At 42.8% G+C, this 18,539-nt stretch overlaps 1 protein-coding gene across 1 annotated transcript in view; it reads right to left on the bottom strand.

The window, feature by feature from the left end:
- Positions 1–18,539, bottom strand: part of ATRNL1 (attractin like 1) — a 2,439,979-nt gene that overhangs the window by 1,935,874 nt on the left and 485,566 nt on the right. The window lies entirely within an intron of this gene.

Raw genomic sequence — 18,539 nt, 5'->3', positions numbered from 1 at the left:
CTTTTCACCGCTGTCTTGGCGCAAACTGAGGATACCCTCTGTGGTTTGTCTCACAGTACCAAGAAGCCATTGCATGTCATGAGCTGCATTTTACAAAAAATACACAATGAACCCATAAATCAATTAACCTGAGCGTATCCCCCAATTTTTTTTTTGCAATTGCTCAAACGTATTGGAATCAGTGGAGTGTGCGGTCTCTGGAGGCATAATACGCGTCGGCTCAAGCAGCCCAAATAACATTTCTATAAAGTTAATTTGTACAAAAGTCATAAAAAATCTGACTTTCCCATTAAATCAGATTTTGAAAACAGTGCAGACCATAATTTAGATTATTTTCTAGCTGTGTCCCCAAGCGGAGATGTTAAATAAATATGGTAATCATACCTAGTACAGGTTTTTGGGGGGAAAACACAGGCACTATACTACTGTGTAGAACCTACAGTTAGCAAAACCAGAGTGGCAAACATTGGGGGCATGCCAAAAAGCATATCCTTTCTTACATTCACCTTCATGATATTGTGGTAGTTGATATCTGGATAACATATTTTGGCGACATTTATTTTGAACACATACCTTGTTAGTCTCAATGAAAATAGCACAGTGGAGGCTAGGTAAAATTAAGGTACTGCAGGAAGAATGGCCCAGTTAGTTCATGTTTTCCACTGACATATGATAAGGCTAATATAGCCTACCATTCTTCTGAGATCAGTGCTGTGGGTAACATCAAGGTTGGGTACAAAACACATTGATGTAAATAAATGGCAAAAGTGAGTTAATCCGCTCTACAAAATAGTATTATTCTGGTGAGAGTGATTAGTCAGTGGAGATGCCTTACTTTTCCAAACTGTAAGGAACTCAGGTTATGCTGTCTTGGGCGGGGCTAAAAGCGTCTTCATCATGGAGTGGTTTACCACAGGCCAGCAATGCAAGGTGTCCCGGTGATGCAGTGACTCCTTGAATAGAGGGAATCAAACCCGTGCCTGCTCGGAAACCATGACCAGCTACAAAAAGGACAGGGACATATATGGGCGAAGGACAGAAAAGTCAGAAGGAGAGACCAGTGGAGAAAAATACATTAATTTGAGATAAAAGATAGGCATAAGGAGTGGAAAGGGCATAGAGCTCGAGGAAAAGGGACGAGAATGAGCCAAGAACATCCTACGCATTCCAGTCGCTTAAGGAAACAACCAACAAAGAGCATTTTAGCAGAGATTTAGATTTAATAAATGTTATTTTGAAACAATTTACTAGTAAAGATTGCCAGCACAGAAGGAACATCTTAAGCAGCAAAAGTGAAGCGGAACAGAGTTTAGCGAGGACAAATAATATATATTAGCATGTATGAGGGGTCGCTTTTCTTCCCTCATGGGCATGTACTGTGTTTAACACAGTTATTATATGACTAGCACATTTCGAAAGCCATATCTGGTAATAAGGGCTTGGTGAGGAGTTGGCCTTCAGTAGTAGCACCACTAAAGGTAAAAATTGAAGGTGTTTGTGAGTGCGGGTTCTAATGGGACAGCATTCATTAGCACATACATTTTTGGTTTGACCTTTCCATCTAAGATAGATAATTTGACAATTTTTTTTTCTAGTACATAGGGATGACCTTCAAATATTACACTTACGAGTGGAGACAGAGGCGGTGGTTATGTTTGGCAGTCATCCTATTCTCGTTTGCTGAGAGAAGGTAACTGAACTGTTAACTTGTGGAGTTGACTTTTTGTGAAAGGTTTATATTATTTCTATTGAAAATAGCACCTACTGTTTTTTTTAAATTAGAAAATGTTTAAGGATTTCGAAAGCAACAAACAAGCTCTCATTGAACAAACACATTGTAAACAGAATGGTACAAAGCATTACATATCATCTCATGGCCTCGACTTGTCACAACAAGCACATAATAAAACAACCCAAGTCCCTACATGGGGAAGCCCACTCCCTCCAAGTCATATTATGCCCACTACTTGTGCAATAATTTGTCATATTTGTAGGGGCACCCACGTGTGTTGCATATAATCTCCTCCAGTCTTGCACACCAGTCCGTATCACATCTCCAGGCCTCCACGGGATGGGCACTGGCAGAAGTCTAGTGTTTAGCTATAGCCTTCTTAGCCAGCAAAGATTCCAGCAGCACCAGCGTCCTGGCCCCACAGGGTCCACCCATGTCCCAGAGAATACCTAGTAAAGTGAGTATGGGGCCAACTTGCGCAAGGGAGCCCACCAAGCCGGGCAAAATCGAGAATATCCTGAACCAGTATCGCTGTATGAATGGGCAGGCCAACACTGTATGGAAGAAATCCCCTCTAGGCACCTGACACCACATGCATGCAAGGGAGGGAGCCACCTAACCTTTCCATAATTGATAGGGTGTGAGGTATGATTTGTGCAGATATTTAAATTGAATGAACCGAAGTTGCTTTAGCGGTGCTGGCGTTTTTGTTACTGGGGACCGATATAGCAGCACTGCTGCAAAAGCGGCCTCCACCACTCGAAAATCGTCCCTTACACTTCCGGCTCAACAGGAAAACGCCGGTGTCCGCTGTGGCCAGTCCAGCTCTGAATGTGCAGTTAGGGTTTCATAGATTTGCTATATCCCTCCCTTTCCAATGGGGCCCATCAGTGCCCACACCTCCAAGGGGTTATATTCAAGGACCACCCGAACGTCGTCCAGTTAGTAAGAGCATGACAGAGTTGGAGATACTGATAGAATTATAGAGTCATGCAGGTGGAATTCGGATTGTAGGTCCTGGAAGGAGCAAATGTGACCGCTGCCCCACGCATCTCCCAGTGGCATGATGACCACTTAGTCCCATCCCCAGAACTCCTCCAGACCCGCAACCTGTGCCAGCCACCAGCCTTCCCACAGAGGTGTCTCCATTGTGAGCTGTTGGTTCTAGCCCATCCACCTCAGCGCTGCCCCCCAGGCCACAAACACCACTTTGTTGGTTCTGGGAGCGTCTTCGTGACGGGGACCCCATACAGCATTGTGTGTTTTGTTGTCCAGAACCATGAGTGCGACCTCCTCCCAGTAGGCCAGTTCCTCCTAACCCCCATGTATCCAATCGTTCACCAGCAGAATGAGTGTCGCCCAGTAGTATAACCGGATGTCAGCCATGGCCAGATCAACCTCATATGTGGCACGGAAGTATTTACCAAATGCCACTCTGGGAGGTTTATTAGCCCAGAGCAATCGCGTATCACTGATGCCAGAGAATTGAACCAAGGCTGCGGAACATGAAGGGGGGGGGGTTCTACAGGGCATAAAGTAATCTAGGAAGGATCATCATCCTAAACAGCGCTATCCTGCCCATTGGTTAAGAGGAAGCTCACCCCATCTAGTCATATCCTCATGAGATAGGTCTAGCAGTGGACGGAGGTTCATGCTCCAGGTGAGCTCCAGCTCCCACGAGATATGCCCTCCCAAGTATAGAAAACTAAGCCAGCATATGGGGAGCACCGGGTGCCAGGTCTTGTCTAACCGGTCACCCTTCTGCAGAACCAGCAGGGATTTGTCCTAGTTATCTCGCAACCCAGAGGCCAAACCAAAATTGGTAAGGATTTGAGTTAGTCTAGGCCCCGTCAGAATAGGTTGGGAAAGAAATATTAGGACATAATCCGCATTTGGGCTATCCTATCTTCCGTTGCAAAGCCCCAATCGAACCCCCACATCTGTGCATCACCGCTTATCCAGGCCGCTACGGGCTCAATGGCCAACATAAAGAGGAGTGGGGAGAGGGGACATCCTTTCTGGGTGCCCCGGAGAATAGGGAACCTAGTAGATATCACTCCGTTCCCCCTCACTTGGGCCTGTGAGGCGGCATAAAGTACCTTCACAGAAATTTGATATTTCGGGCCAAAGCCCATTTTAAGAAGGGTCTTTTGCAGGAAGGCCCAATGTTGGATGTAAAAAGCTTTCTCAAAGTCGATGAGCATAATCGCTGCTGTCACACCAAGGGCGTGGATACTGCTCGGTGCCAGCTTGACTTGCCTAATCCAGTGTGTAGTACTATGGTGCGGAATGTATCCACACTGGTCTGGATGGAGCAGGTGAGTCAGACCTTCAGAAGTTGATTTACTAGCAACTTATCGTACAGTTTGACCTTTTAGTCAATGAGGGAGATGGGGCGGTATGAGGACACTGGTACGGCGGCTGTCCCAGTTTAGGAAACACCTATTTGTGCAGGAAAGTGCCCATTTGCGACCTCTTCCATAACCAAGTCCAGAAAGGGAGGGATAATCGCAGGCCGACGCCTTTGGCAAAACTACACGGGAAACCCATCTGGTCCAGGGGTCTTCCCCGTGTCATGGTCGATGATTGCCTCTCCAACCTCCTTGAGTGTAAGTGGTTGTTCCAGGTCATCTATGTCAGCTTGTGACAGCTGGGGCAGTGAGATAACCACAGCGAGTGGAGGGGCCGTTTCGCGAGGTTGTCGGGATTGTTCTCATTACAGTCCTTTCTAATCCTGAGCGAAGCTCGAGGCTATCTTGGTGGCTCTACCCACCAGTACCCCGGTACAATTCTAGACTCAAAGTCCCTGGTTGCCAGCCAAAAAAGAAGCTTGTCTGACTTATCAGCCCATTCTTAAACCGGGCAAGCAGAAGCCATCCAGCAATCGCAAGCTTCCTACAGACACAGCTGACGCTGGGAGGTCCTGTCAAGCTCCAATTGGTGCAAGAGAGATTCCACCTGGAGTCAACAAGCCTTGAGCTCTCCTGATAGTATGGATGTTTCAAGCTCTGTAACCCACACCAACCACTCATGATCTCGGTCCCTGACATAGGATTGGGTGATCCCTCACATCGAGACCGTACATGCGCCCCATAGTGTCCCGGGGAAATCCACTGAGGCCCGGTTAACTCCTAGGAATGCCCTAAATTCCAGTTCCAGATGGAAAACAAAATGCTCATCTGTCAGGAACCACACTTTCAACGCCACATGGGCCACACCCCACCATTAGGCATCCCAAAGTACACCATCTCTTGTACATGGTCCGATATCCCCCACAAGAGAAGTTACAAGCCAGTAGTGCATAGGAGTTCATGGTCTGGTATTAGTAAGTAATCGTTGAGAGAAAGTGAGCTATGTGCAGCTGAGATATGAGTATAGCCCCTGCATCCAGAGTTCCAAATCCTCCATATTCCACTCAGCCCCAGACCAGTGGCGCAAACCGCCATTCCCTTCCTCACTTTTCAGGAGAACGCCATGGACCTGTGCCAGTCCAGGGTCGACATGGCATCATTGAAACCCCCCTCCCATCCCAACGTAGGCCAAGTAAGAAAAAAAGAATGCAGAGGGGTATAATGGTTCTGGCATGCACTAATCAAAACTGTAGTATGGCCCCAATCACGGCTCATTACAGAGTCAGGGGTCAGGTTCAGCCCTATGATCAAATCCATCGGTGGTAGTTTCCATGAAAGACACTTCGACTTGAGACATGTCTCCCTGTCACTAAAACAGTGGGCAGATCCAATTTTGAGAGAGTGAGGTTACTACTAGTAACTTTTCTCATGTAGGCATTGTTCCCCACCCAAGGGGCCGAGATCTCCTTATGGCAAAATATAGCTAAAACTTAAAATGCGTATTCATCTTTAAAAAAAAAGTACAAATATTTTTATATTGATTATTAATGTAGATTAATTTTATACATTGTAAATGCAGAACACAATTTTAAAAATGTTATAGCACTACTTTCTTGATTTTGAGTCAATTTAGAATTTAATTTAAATATATATTGTTTAAAAAGTAATTTGTTAAAAGCCCACCTTGACTACAATGTTTACATTTATTAGGTATCTACTTAATTTAAAAGAATGTAACTATTTTTATTTAGATATAATTTTTAATATTAAATTATATTTAGACTTTTTAAAAGTCAAAATAAATGAATTCATTTTAACATTATTTCCTATAGGGTTCTATTTTAAGTCCCTACCTCCATTTTCTATGGGAGGGTGTTGCAGTATTAGTGCTTGGCCATGTGAGGTGCTGCACTTACTCCAGGTCTACTTATGGGTCCTTTTTGGCTGTAGTAACTTGAGAGGTGCAGTTTGTGAATATTAATGGGCTTACTCTTTCGTGGGTGGGTGTCTGTCCCTACCTACACCCCTCCATGGCCCTCCTAAATTATGCCTTATTCCTCCTTTAAAGCCCTCACATTTAGTAGTAGTCCCCATTTTTAGCCACTCCCCGTCCCTCCCACATTTACTATGAAGTGTTAAACTTACAAATGAGGAACTTCTCAAAGAAAATAAACAAGAGGTGGAGATTTCCACCTGTAGGTTTCTAAATTGCATTTGTTTGTAAGTAAGTAGTACTTCTGCAGTACTACTTTACGTACTACAAAATGCAGTTTCTGAATTAGGACCCAACGCGCCCCATCTGCTAAAATGTCAGGAGTTATTTAGTCCAGTAAGATGGAGTCACCAGCACGAAACAAACAGACTGGCCAGCAAATCACAGAACCATGAAAAGTGCTTGCATGGTATTACAGTAAACTTAGGCCAATGCTAGATTAATAGCTGAATATTTCTGTGTGTTTAGAACCCTGTAGCACCTTTCTTAGAACCATGTAGCTGATTAACATTTCCTATGCGTAGTATTAGGTTGTGGTGTATGATTAAAGTACTTATCTATCTTACAAGGAAAAGGATAGGCTAAACAGTAGCTATTGTGAAAATTTGCTTGACCATTATAGCTCTAACAGCCAGATTCATCAAACAAAAATCCACTCGCAAAGGGCCAGATTCTGAGAATCTGGCCCTTTGCGAGTGGTATTTTTGCATTTGGGATGCATTATCCCAAATTCAAAAATAGCTATTTAAGAATTCCCTAAATTGCGATTCTTTGCATTTAAGGAATCTCAAATTGAGATTGCTTAAATGCAATGCATGAAAGTGAAAAAAATTGCGAATTCGCTATTAGGGCACGCAAATTACCATGAAGTACAACGTCATGGTAATTTGCAAAAACTTTGAAAAATGCACTAAAGTGCATTTTTCAAAGTTTCATGTTGCGCACACACATGCCCTTAGGGCATGTGTGTGCTCAACATATGTGCACACATCATTTCAGGGTTGCAACAGGGTGTCCTTCGGACACCCCTGCACCCTTGAAATCGCAATCTCAATTTGCGAATCGCTAATTGCGATTAACAAATTGAGATTGTCTTCCCATTCATTCTTATGGGCCACTAGGCCCATAGGAATGAATAGAGAGATATTCCTTAATTGCGACTCGCAATTTGCGAGTCGCAATTAAGGAATTATTAGAAATCGCTATTTTTTTAGCGATTTCTTGATGCATAGCATTTTGCTATTCCTTAATAGTGATTCGGTATTTTTCGCTATTAAGGATTAGCAAAATGTGTTCTTGATGAATCTGGGGGTAAGTCTCTAAACCAACACCACCTGCCAATGAAGCCTTTGAGGTGTCACCCTCACAACTATGAGAGTTAAGTCCGAAAGGTTGTACTTGACGCCATACCTGGAGTCATAGTAGGTCAGACCCGCAACATCAGGGATAAAAATACCGAACCTCCTTGGAACAGGTCCTGACAGTGTGGCTTTATGGTTTTCCTTGTTTATTTTACAACATTCAATTCTTGGTGGGTGGAATGTTATAATACGATTACAGCCATACCTGGAGTCATAGTAGGTCAGACCCACAACATCAGGGATAAAAATACCGAACCTCCTTGGAACAGGTCCTGACAGTGTGGCTTTATGGTTTTCCTTGTTTATTTTACAACATTCAATTCTTGGTGGGTGGAATGTTATAATACGATTACAGCTGCTCCGTTTCATTCTATTACTTTCTTAAATGCCAACCCCTTGTTATATGCCTTTGGCTCAGTCCTATAACTCGAGAAGTGGTACTTTAACCACAATTTGGCCGTCGGCAGTGCATTAGATCATTGAATATTGAGAGCTCCACTGAAGAACATGAAGTGGTTGCGTGCTAGTATCTCCTCGGTGGGTGGAATGTTCTAAAACCCTTGAAATTCTGTTTCCATTCTTACAGGCCCTATCCTATGACGTAGGGAAGAGGAACATCAATGACCGTTGTAGTCTTCAGCAGCAGGCTATCATGATACATTAATCTACTCAACATATCCCTCAATAGCAGAATTTATATTCAGGTTACAATGTCCTCCATCATTAGACATTGGTGATGCGCCAGCGGCATCACTTTACTCAAAAGGTGTAACAGAACAACTACAAAAATAAGTAGAACTAGTAGCAGTACTATTAATGCTATTACAGACACTACAATTACTATAGCAAACTACTGAGACTACTACTATCATGACTATTTATGTCACCACAATTTCAAGACCTACTACTTAGGATTGCAAATAAAACCTTGTTAAGCTTCCCAAAAACATTAAAGTTTTCTTAATTAAGTTAAGGTTACAAAGCAATGTGGGAAAATTCCATGTAAAGGGCCACATTTTTTGCAAAATATGTTTTGTAGAGGCGACGTACTGGGCATCTTTGCAAATCAGTTTGATGCACACAGGTTAGTAGCAACAGAACGGATGATCTTTAGATGGGATAACAGGAACAGGATATATTTTCTTGCAGGGTTCCTCCAAGGGTTTGATGGGAAGAGTCATCCAAGCAGACCCTGTTCACTTTTTAAGGCCATATTACAGGTTTACAGACCCGCCAAATGGATTTGCGTCTGATATATCCGCTGCAGTAGCTGAGCAGAGCAGGCCTTGACCGCACAAACATCAACTTTATTATAAACTCATAGATACCAGCGACACATCGGAAAGAATCAGGAGATGGACTTCTGAGGGACATTCTTTTCCTAATCGCACACGACTTTTTCACTTTGCTCTGAACAGGATTTAGGATTTCATGACCCCAAACCATAAACCCACACTTAAGCTCCTTCATGGATAGACAAGCAAAAAAAACATTTAGGGGGCAGACGGAGAAAGCTGTGCTTTAGCCAAAACCTGAGGACACACAATATACAAAAGAGGGTCCCTGTAAAGCAAATGAGTAAGGGGGGAAACCAGGGCAGGGACAACAAAATATACAACAATCAACCCCTTACCAATTAATTAACATCATATATTCATTATTAATAAAAAGTGTCCCACAGAGGAGCAGTTAATTTTATTTATGACTTACAAAATGCAGCAACAACTCTTTCAAACATCCAGGGGCCGCATTACACATACGGCGCATTTTCCATCATTGCGTCGGGCCCACAATACGTCACATTAAGGGTAATGTGCTGCCCTCAGGGCAGCCGCGAACTCGTGATGCCTTGGGGGCGGCGCATTCATGTAAAATACAGAGTGGCTGCTTTACAGCCGCTCCGTGATTACTGTGCAGGCGGCAACCTGCCGGCACTTTTAAACGGGAACAGAGACCCCTTTGCAGGCGGCTGCAGTCAGTGACGGCACCCACCTGTAAGGGTATGTCTGGGGGTCCATAAGACACTGTTTAAGCCCTATAGAGGGCTGCTCTCAGGAGGCGCACTGACGTTTTAGGAGGCGCTTGATGGCTGTTTGGTCTCTGGTCCCGGGTCAGTAATACAGCTCGGGCGCAGAGGCAAAGGATTCCCTCATTTGCATAGGACCATGCCCCCATGCAAATGAGGGGACTCCCTCTTGAAGATAGCATTGGCGCTTTATGTGCACCAGCGCTATTGGCATTACAGGAGAGGACACACAAACGTCTGTCGCCCCTTCTGTAATACCAAAGTGCCCCGGGGGCACCCAAAATGTTGCGCCCCGGGGCACTTTATGTAATACGGCCCCAGATAGGATACTAGCACGCTGTATGCACACCACCCTCTTCTAATGAAGTCAGCAGGGTGCCTGCTTATGCGTTTACAGTGGTGAGCCTCCAGAACTTGGTCGCATCGTGGTACTGTACGTGGCATTGCTCCTTTCACTTTTCCATCTTTTTCCTCAATTTAATTACCCATTAAGTGGGCGATGTTAGTGATATCTAAAAGTGATTTATCACATCCTTTTAGGTGAAAGCCCAATGATTAATTCGTTCTTTTTGTATTAAATATGATGATTTATAGTAAGTCTACTACCAATTTCTTTTTTTCTTCGCTTTGCCACTTTTTGTTGCCAAAATAATTGGTTTATATTACTTATTCCCTTGAAACTCTGCTAATGACTGATTATTCATTCAATGAAGTGCGAGCTAGTCATTAGCTTTCTGTTAAATGTATGAGTGTTTGTTTATACACAGGTGTCACACCTAATGCACTGGATGGCAGTGTGTTTCCAATTTCTGAGTAAATAATTTCCAATCCTTTTATTTGTAGATTTTTCAGCAGCACATTCATTGCTTATACTGGACGTTTGGTTGTTCATCCATTGCTGTGCTGGCTATTTGGTAGCGGTCAGTTACTTCTTCGACCATTTTTATATGTCACTCCAACAGGCAATGGGTCATACTTTTAAACAATTTCTAGGTAACAAAATCCCAAATCTATTTATTTCCAGATATTCCAGTATCACACTTATTGCTTACACTGGACTTTATGCATAGAGTAGTCCAAGTAACTAGTTGTGTCATCTCTTCAGTTTACGTTCTATTTGGATTAACATTTTTATATTAATATATCCTAATTAACCTTGCGCTCAGACACTCATCTTCACCACTCTGATAACCTATGAGTAATGAGAACGCTGAAACGCCACCTAGGATTCCAGCACTAATAACTCTCCAAATGCATTACCTTGTACTGGTTGAATTATGCTCCTATAAAGTGGCATGAACGTTGTTTTTATGTCTCCATGTTTTTTGTTCATTAATTGTCCATGTGCTGTATTACGTATACTACAAGAACTGTGAAAGGTTTTTACTAATGATATTTCGTTTGCACATTGTTGTTCTTTACAGTATTAGGCCCCTAGTTCCACAAATGGTGAATGGTTAACTCCTGCAGCCTTAATCTTGTGATCTTGGAAGCAGCCGCCACACACTCCTGTAAATAATTCTATGTCAGGCTTCCATCAGCAGCCTATCACATCTCTCAGAGAGTTATCTTAGAAACCTGCTGCTTTCATTTGGTCCATCTAAGTGAGTGCTGGACAGAGAAGGTTCAAATTAAATGCCTGAGACAGTTGTGGTCCTATCGGTGGTCCATCAATGTAAGACATTAAACATTGACCAGTTTTCTATTTGTTGGTTCACACAATAGGGCAAGAGCACAGCTGCCTAGAGATTCCCAGAACGTGAGGGGCGAGTTAACACATGGCTTCCATTCTCAAAGACTGATTATAGACCCTGTCCTCAAGGGCATTTTACAGCAAATGGGAGAGCACTTGCCTTAAGGGGGAGAATTCCAACAATCATGATCCCTCAACATGAGCAGAGAACACCAAGGGCAAGGATATCAGTACCAGAGGAGATCCCGCTGAGCCTTGATCCTGAAGGTGACGTTGTTGCTGGCAGTGGCATACTCACGGATCACAGAAGTGACCACTTCAAAAGACCACACAAAAACTGTGATGTTGCCAGAATTAAAAGAGCACCGTTTTATGCAGGTCTGGTCATGGTCAAGCCAAATGTCTTGAAGCTACTCTCGCACGGTGCTGTCGGATCCAGAAATAAATATCAATTTAGTCTTATCTGCCAACTTCACTTCTAAGTAAACCCCCACCCACCCAACCATTTACCCTGATGTCAACTGGGTAAGAGATATATTGGGGTTGAGCTTTACCTTTAAGATGCAAACTAGCCAGTATTGACTTTCCCGTTCTCAGCTGGACAGAGAGAACACTGAGCTTATTATGTAAGGATTTACTAGGAGGCAGGAGTAAGATCTACTACTCTCTCTCACTCGGAGGTCATGAAAGATTGTCTTTTTCTTTTGCCTGGCAAAATATTCATGAATTTTTACTGAAAGATCAAAATGTACTTGAATTTTGAGCAGTCCCTGAATAAAAAGCACTGGGAAAATCCAAGCAGGATTTCTTACAGGTTTTATTAGTTGGAACTCGAGCAGAAAAGTTCCGGCCATGGTGGATTCACAAGATTGAATCAGCTTCATCTTATCAGGTAATAGGAACTATATATTGGACTTTCCAGCACCATCTGCATGATAATAGAAGCGGTTTTAAAAAACAAAAAGATTTGTTTTACTCAAAGTTTATTTTCTATGCTGTGTCTGCGTTTGTTTGAGCTGCGACATCGATACACCATGAAACAGACACAGAAACATCGTTGACAACAAACAATGATAAACATACATAAATGCAGCGCACCCAAACCCGCCTGCCCCTCCCCCGAGCCTTAAAACCCTAGCAGGTGAGTGGTCACGCTTAACAAATACTGATTGATTGGTTTAAATGTGTGATTTTCTTATGGGCAACAACTAAAAAAGTATTTGTGCATGATAACTCACAAAAAAGAGACTTTTTTGCCACATTTCCCCATAAACATCATTCTTGAATGCATTATGCATAGACTTATTTGAGTGTGTTTGCATGAGTAGCTTTCGGGCTATTGAGATCATGAAACGTTTCTTACACTAATTACAGGTATAAGTATTTCGACTACAGATATCTGATCATACAGCTAGGAGACAGTGGCCACACTCCTAATGCCTTTATGTGGCATGTTGAACAGTGGTAAAAGAGGCACTTTGTTGCAGATCCAATTGAAAAGACATCCAAAGAAGCCTCTCTGGGTGGTTGAAACCAAATCCATAGCTTACCAGCTTTTTTTGGTGCAGTTTTTATATAGCACAAACTTGGCCCAAAGGTATTGGAGGGTTTTACATGAGCACCAGTTACATTACACAAAGACACATACATTTATTGGGGGGGAGGAATTGGAAGTTTACGTGATTTGCCCAGAATCACAGGATGTTGGGCTGCGTCAAGACTCGAACCCGGTTCTCCATTTCCAAAGTCGGCAACTCTGGCCAAAAGACCATAAAACACCAACCTCTAACAACTCCATCTTAATTTGGGTTTTTACACATGTACAGCACAGCTGCAAATTCTTTATGAGTAGGAGGTGAGGTACACTCTCAAGTAAGGTAATGCAATATCTGTGCTGCAGACCGTTGAACATTTCTTCCCTGGTGTCCTATTATCTACAAAAGGTGCATGCCAGGAAGGCTCAAATGCAAAGCAAAGATAATCTTAAGGGCGGTCAGAAATGCACATTTACCAGAACATATTTTGGTGATGTATTGGAGTGCCTCAAATCTGAATTTGTAATTGGTAAAGAAGACGTACACATACCAGACTATACGCCTTTATCTTCCCAGATTTCAGCAATTTGTTTAGCTTAATAGTGCAGTGGTACCAATATTGCCTCCTATGACACAATCCCTAAAAAAATCTAGGTCTTTTTATAGCAGCACATCAAGATCATGGCAATTCATCTCTGTATTCCTTCTTCACATTTGGCAGCAGAAACAGCGGACGAAGAATTATTGCATAATTTAATCTTGACATTTTTTGCTACAACAGTATAGTCCTTTAAAGAGCCAGACCTGGCTTGCTGGGAAGAAAGACCAAAAGGGAAATGGTATGTATTACAATCAAAAATGTGAAACTACCATTGCCACTAAACATTGTTGAATTTCACAAACTACATTGTATGTATGAAACTTTGGCCACCTCAGGGAGGCCAAATGTTTTACCCAAATTCCTGGCAGAAGCAGATTTCCTGACACAGTGAAGATATACGGTCTGTCGTTTAGTGTTTGCCAGGGATGTCTTGTGAAGTTTGGTTTTTTTTAACACAATTTTTATTGATTTTCAATTTGCAAATATGCATACACATTCAGTAAATTATGGAGCACATGGCATAATAACATCTCAGTGCACCATTACATAAGGGTATATCTGTCCCTACTTGCACAGGACAATCGGAGTTCTTTATACATGAACCACATAACATAAAAAGCAATAACAAGAGGCAAATTAAAATAAAGAAGAAAAGGGGGAACCCCCACGCAAAAAATACCTGGTCCATTAGTCCACACAATACAATAAGCTTTAGGAAAAAAAGGGGGTTGTGTACACCGTCACATTTATAAAAATGAGTTTAAAGAGGGAATCAAACTCCAACAGGTGGAACAGGCAATAATATAAATTTCTGGGCATCAACAAGAGATTATAATAGATTGCTACTCAGTGTCAAGCGAATCAGCCATAGCGGCAGGGGGGCACAGGTGATATGGGCTCAGGTGGCGACACCGGGTGGGGGGGTGAGTGAGTCAAGGGTTTTAAGCATCTCTAGCATTTGATCCCAATCCATAGAAATGGGAGTTTTGTGGTGGCCTCGATGCCCTTCCTATTTAAGAACAGCACTTTCCGCAGTGCCCCACCTGATCAATTCCGCCTGCCAGACAGCTGCTGTAGAGGGTGGGCAGATTTCCACCTCATGGTGATAGCCCGTTTCGCCAACAGCACAGCCAGGTCCGTGAATTTATATTGCACTTCAATGTCTTGGGGCGTTTATGCAGATCCAGTAGACAGCTATCCGCAGCCGTCCAGTCGGCCGTGCCTGTTACCTCTTGGACTCTGTAAGCTATTGTTTGCCAATACGTTCACAAGCGTGGACAAGACCACAGCATGTGGAGGAGATCAGCATCTTCCTCTTGACACCTAGGGCAGGAAAGTTGGGCGTCTGGGTAGATACAGTTCAGTCGGTGTGGGGTCAGATGGGCCCTGTGTAAGATCATGTGTTGTATATATTTAAATTTAGCATTCCTGGAGACTTTCTTGGGGAACTCCAATATAGTTGCCCAGTCCCTGTCCGTGAGTTCTTTTCCTAGTCCCGCCTTCCATTTTTGCACGCAGGTCTTGTGAAGTTTGGTTCATTTTCAGATGTACAGCTAAGGGAAACGTTTCATAAGATATTATTACTCTTGCAAGATTATGGATCAGGAACCATCATGGAATCAATTTAATCCTAGAGTTCCCATAATTTCAGCAGCCCAGAATTTTAATGACGTTAAACTGGAGGGGGCACTGGCACACGGACCCACACTTGTCACAAATGCGGTTTTTTTTTTTTAACCTTACGCTTTGGCCTACTGAACTTATGCAAATAATACCATCATAATTGAGAGGAAGTTTAACTATTTGGGACAAATAATGGATGCGCTTTACGGTTAGCCATACTTAAATAAATTCCCACATAAAAATATAAGCAAAGTATGTGTTTTTCAAATGTATAGGTAACTTAGACGGGGCAAACTTCTGCAACCAATGCAGATTGCCATCTATAGGGTCTTCAGGTTGCCCAGAATACTTATGGAATGTAAGCATAAAGGACGGATTCATTTCTTTCTGTACAACACATTGACAAGTAGTAGTTACATATCAGCTATTATATTTGCTCAAGACATGTATAACGTTTTCTCACGGTGACATGGCATGACCTTTCTGAAGTGCTGCTCTGGGTTTCTCAGTGACCAGTAAAATTGCCTACACGTGGTGTATCTTTTGTAGAAGGTGGTATGCAGCATGCATGATGTTAGTCTATTTCGTCATTTGTTGTTCGCAATGGACGCCTAAACTATGAAATAGCTTTCAAGCACTATGCAGAAACTTCTGCGGAATTGTGTGACAGCTACATAAGTTACTTCTCACTAGATTCTAGAGAATGTCTACATTTCAGAAAAATTAAGTGCTAATAGACGCCCATTGGTATAGGACCCCCCTCAAAGGAAAGAAAATGAGGCAATGTCACTGAGATGATGTCCCACACTTTAAGGGTTAACATTTCTCGCCTCCATGCAAGTCATGACTGATATAGATTCTCAAATGTGGTGGGGTGTGCCGGCACGTGAGCTAGAACGAGAGTCTGTGAGACGCAGATCTTAATAGAGTTTTCTAAATAAATATGAGAAAAATCACCCGCACCTCCAACAGCGTCTGGTATAATGGACCAGCCTGGGGTGCTAGTTTGCAATAGGTAGACTAGCTTTTTGATATCCTGTTTTCTTTGGACTGGTCAACGATTCGCATTTGACTTTTCAAATAAATAATTCATTTCACAGCAATATTTAGCGCGGCAATGTGCGAGTTTCTTGTTCAGATTACAATTGTACGTGTCCACCAGGGTCAGTGAAATTGCTTTTCGGTTTGTCAAGGGTGGGCAAAGTTGATCAATTGTCTGTATTTAATATTTCGGTGGCCAGTAGTCAGCAAACAATACATTAACCGACGGCATGCAGATTTACCGACACTGCATTCTATAGAACTTGCTCAGCCTGTGGGGTTAAACAACAGACATCCATAGGACAAGCTCAGAATAATATAATGATTCATGGCAAGGCTGCTTTCTGCTGAATCACTGCAAATCATGTCAAAACCCAACCATGTGCCAACATCGCACAGCATTTGTGCTTCAGACCTGCAATGCAGTCGACGCGGTTTCAGTGCTGAAAACAAATGCCAGCCGATAAAAGCTCTACAGTATTTCAAATGGTCAGTTTGGGCAGCTTTAAAAAGTTGGGGCTCATTAAAATCTTAGCAGTAAGGATACTCCGTCGCAACGGTGATACAGTATCCTTACTGCCAAGATGATGGTCCACTCACCGAATTTATATGCAGACAGATCGCTGGTGTAACCACAGCGGAGAGTACGCTGTCTCTGGCATGGTTACACCCATCCGACTGCACTTTCTTCATCGGGCCATCGGAGACTGACCTATATGGCTGCCCACCTAGTTTAGATGAGCTCATGATACAGGCCTGTTTTCGCTGCCCGTCGCCGCTAGGAAAACTCTGGTGGTAAGGGCCAGTGAATACTGTCTAATGACCCCCTCGTCTTTGGAGAACCACCACAGCAGGGGTGTGGGGGGGGGGGGGGCACTTTTTATTTTCAAAAAGAAAATCACATTTCGGGACTTTCTTTTTGAAAAACATAAATAAATATGTTTAAAGAATGTCTCTATCATGCTGACAGACCCATGCATCAAACTTTAAAAGCATTGACAGGAAATGCTGTGACAATGGTTCTGGCAATGCTTTAGAAATGACCGCCTGCTTGGCAGTCATTTCTAAATTTGGTAGACGGAGTGGTCACTGTCTGGTGGACCTTAATTCCTCTGATAGGCCAATGGAGATCACTCGATTCCACAAAAATTAAATCAGCTTTTTAGATCAGTTGTGGTCCTACACTTGCAAGACAAATAAAGCAAGAGGGTTTGGAAGGACTTTTGCAAAGCAGGATGCGGCTTCGCCTGCTCCACACTCCTTGCTGGTTGTCACCGAAACTGATGGAAGGAACCCCTTTACATACCCTACTCAAGAACATACCACAGCCGCTCTAGGTGACCACGCATGTACCACTGAAGTTCTCTAGTACCATTCACCTGCACACTTTGCCACTTTTTTCTGAAAGACTCAGTGGTGTGCTCATTGCATTAGTAGAGTGCCATATGGACGATTTCAGCAAATGCTATATTGTTGAATCCTCGCAAGAAAAGTCAACCCAACTGTTTTGTGAATGTAGCTGTATGAGGAGCACGAAATGTGCACTGCTAGGCAGCTACACACCAATAGTACCTTGTTTCTCAGCTATAGCCTCAATGTGATTGCAATAATTCTCTTTTAACATGGCTCAAATTTCATAACACACAAACATAAGATAAATAATAAACCTACTAACTTAACATTCCATGGGGTAATTCGGGGACTGTCACTAACATAACAATGACCTCATGATCTGTTCCCACAATCCCAAGTCCAGGACTTAAGGGCATTGCGTCGGAGGCTTTACCTACTGCCAACCTCCTCCTGCCTCTCTGACGTTCATGAGAAGATGTCAAGGCGGAAGGAAAAGAAGTAGCACCAACCGAAGCGCTGTCAGCAAAGAAAGACATTGGGACGAATTCACAGAATGCATTTAGAGATCTAACACATGACGTTCACGCCTATGCTTCAAGCAAATATCCAGCTACCATGGAAATCACTAAGGAAATTTGTGACAGTCCTAGATTCCATATATAGTAGTGGAATTATTTTATAATTCTTAACGAGCATTTGTAGAGCACACAATTCTATGAATTCCGCGTTACATGAAAAGATTTTACGTATATGTAAAAGTAACTCTTAATTTTAATTTGTACTTTTTATCGACTTGGAAATCATTTTACCCCATGTAGAAAAGCCTACTTCGAAAACCACTTGACCAGTCCCCAAAACAAACTGAACAGAACCATGGAAGTCTGAACTCGTTGACAGAAGTTAACTCCATTCACAAGAAATCCATCTACAGAACTCTCTCCATCGAACACAGTCTCAAATCAGACATTTGGGAGACTCATTTTTTTTATTTGCCTGTCAACAGTACCATCAGCACCAAAATATGCCCGAAATATTGACAATGCTCTAATACAGTGAACTCCGACACCTGCAAACACAAGTTTGTAACACTTCTGGTTTTAGGTTGCTGTTACATGCTTCTCAGGAAAGCACTTGTCAATGGTCCGAAGTGGCATAATGAAATGGGAAACATCCTTTACAACGCAACTTTTACCGCGCAGTGCTTTTACATCGCAACTTTTACAACGCAAA

This window comes from Lissotriton helveticus, chromosome 5_1 (assembly GCF_964261635.1).
Source record: "Lissotriton helveticus chromosome 5_1, aLisHel1.1, whole genome shotgun sequence".
Taxonomy (NCBI): domain Eukaryota; kingdom Metazoa; phylum Chordata; class Amphibia; order Caudata; family Salamandridae; genus Lissotriton; species Lissotriton helveticus.
The sequence above is the reverse complement of the archived record's forward strand: the minus strand, read 5'-3'. Positions and strand labels throughout refer to the sequence as shown.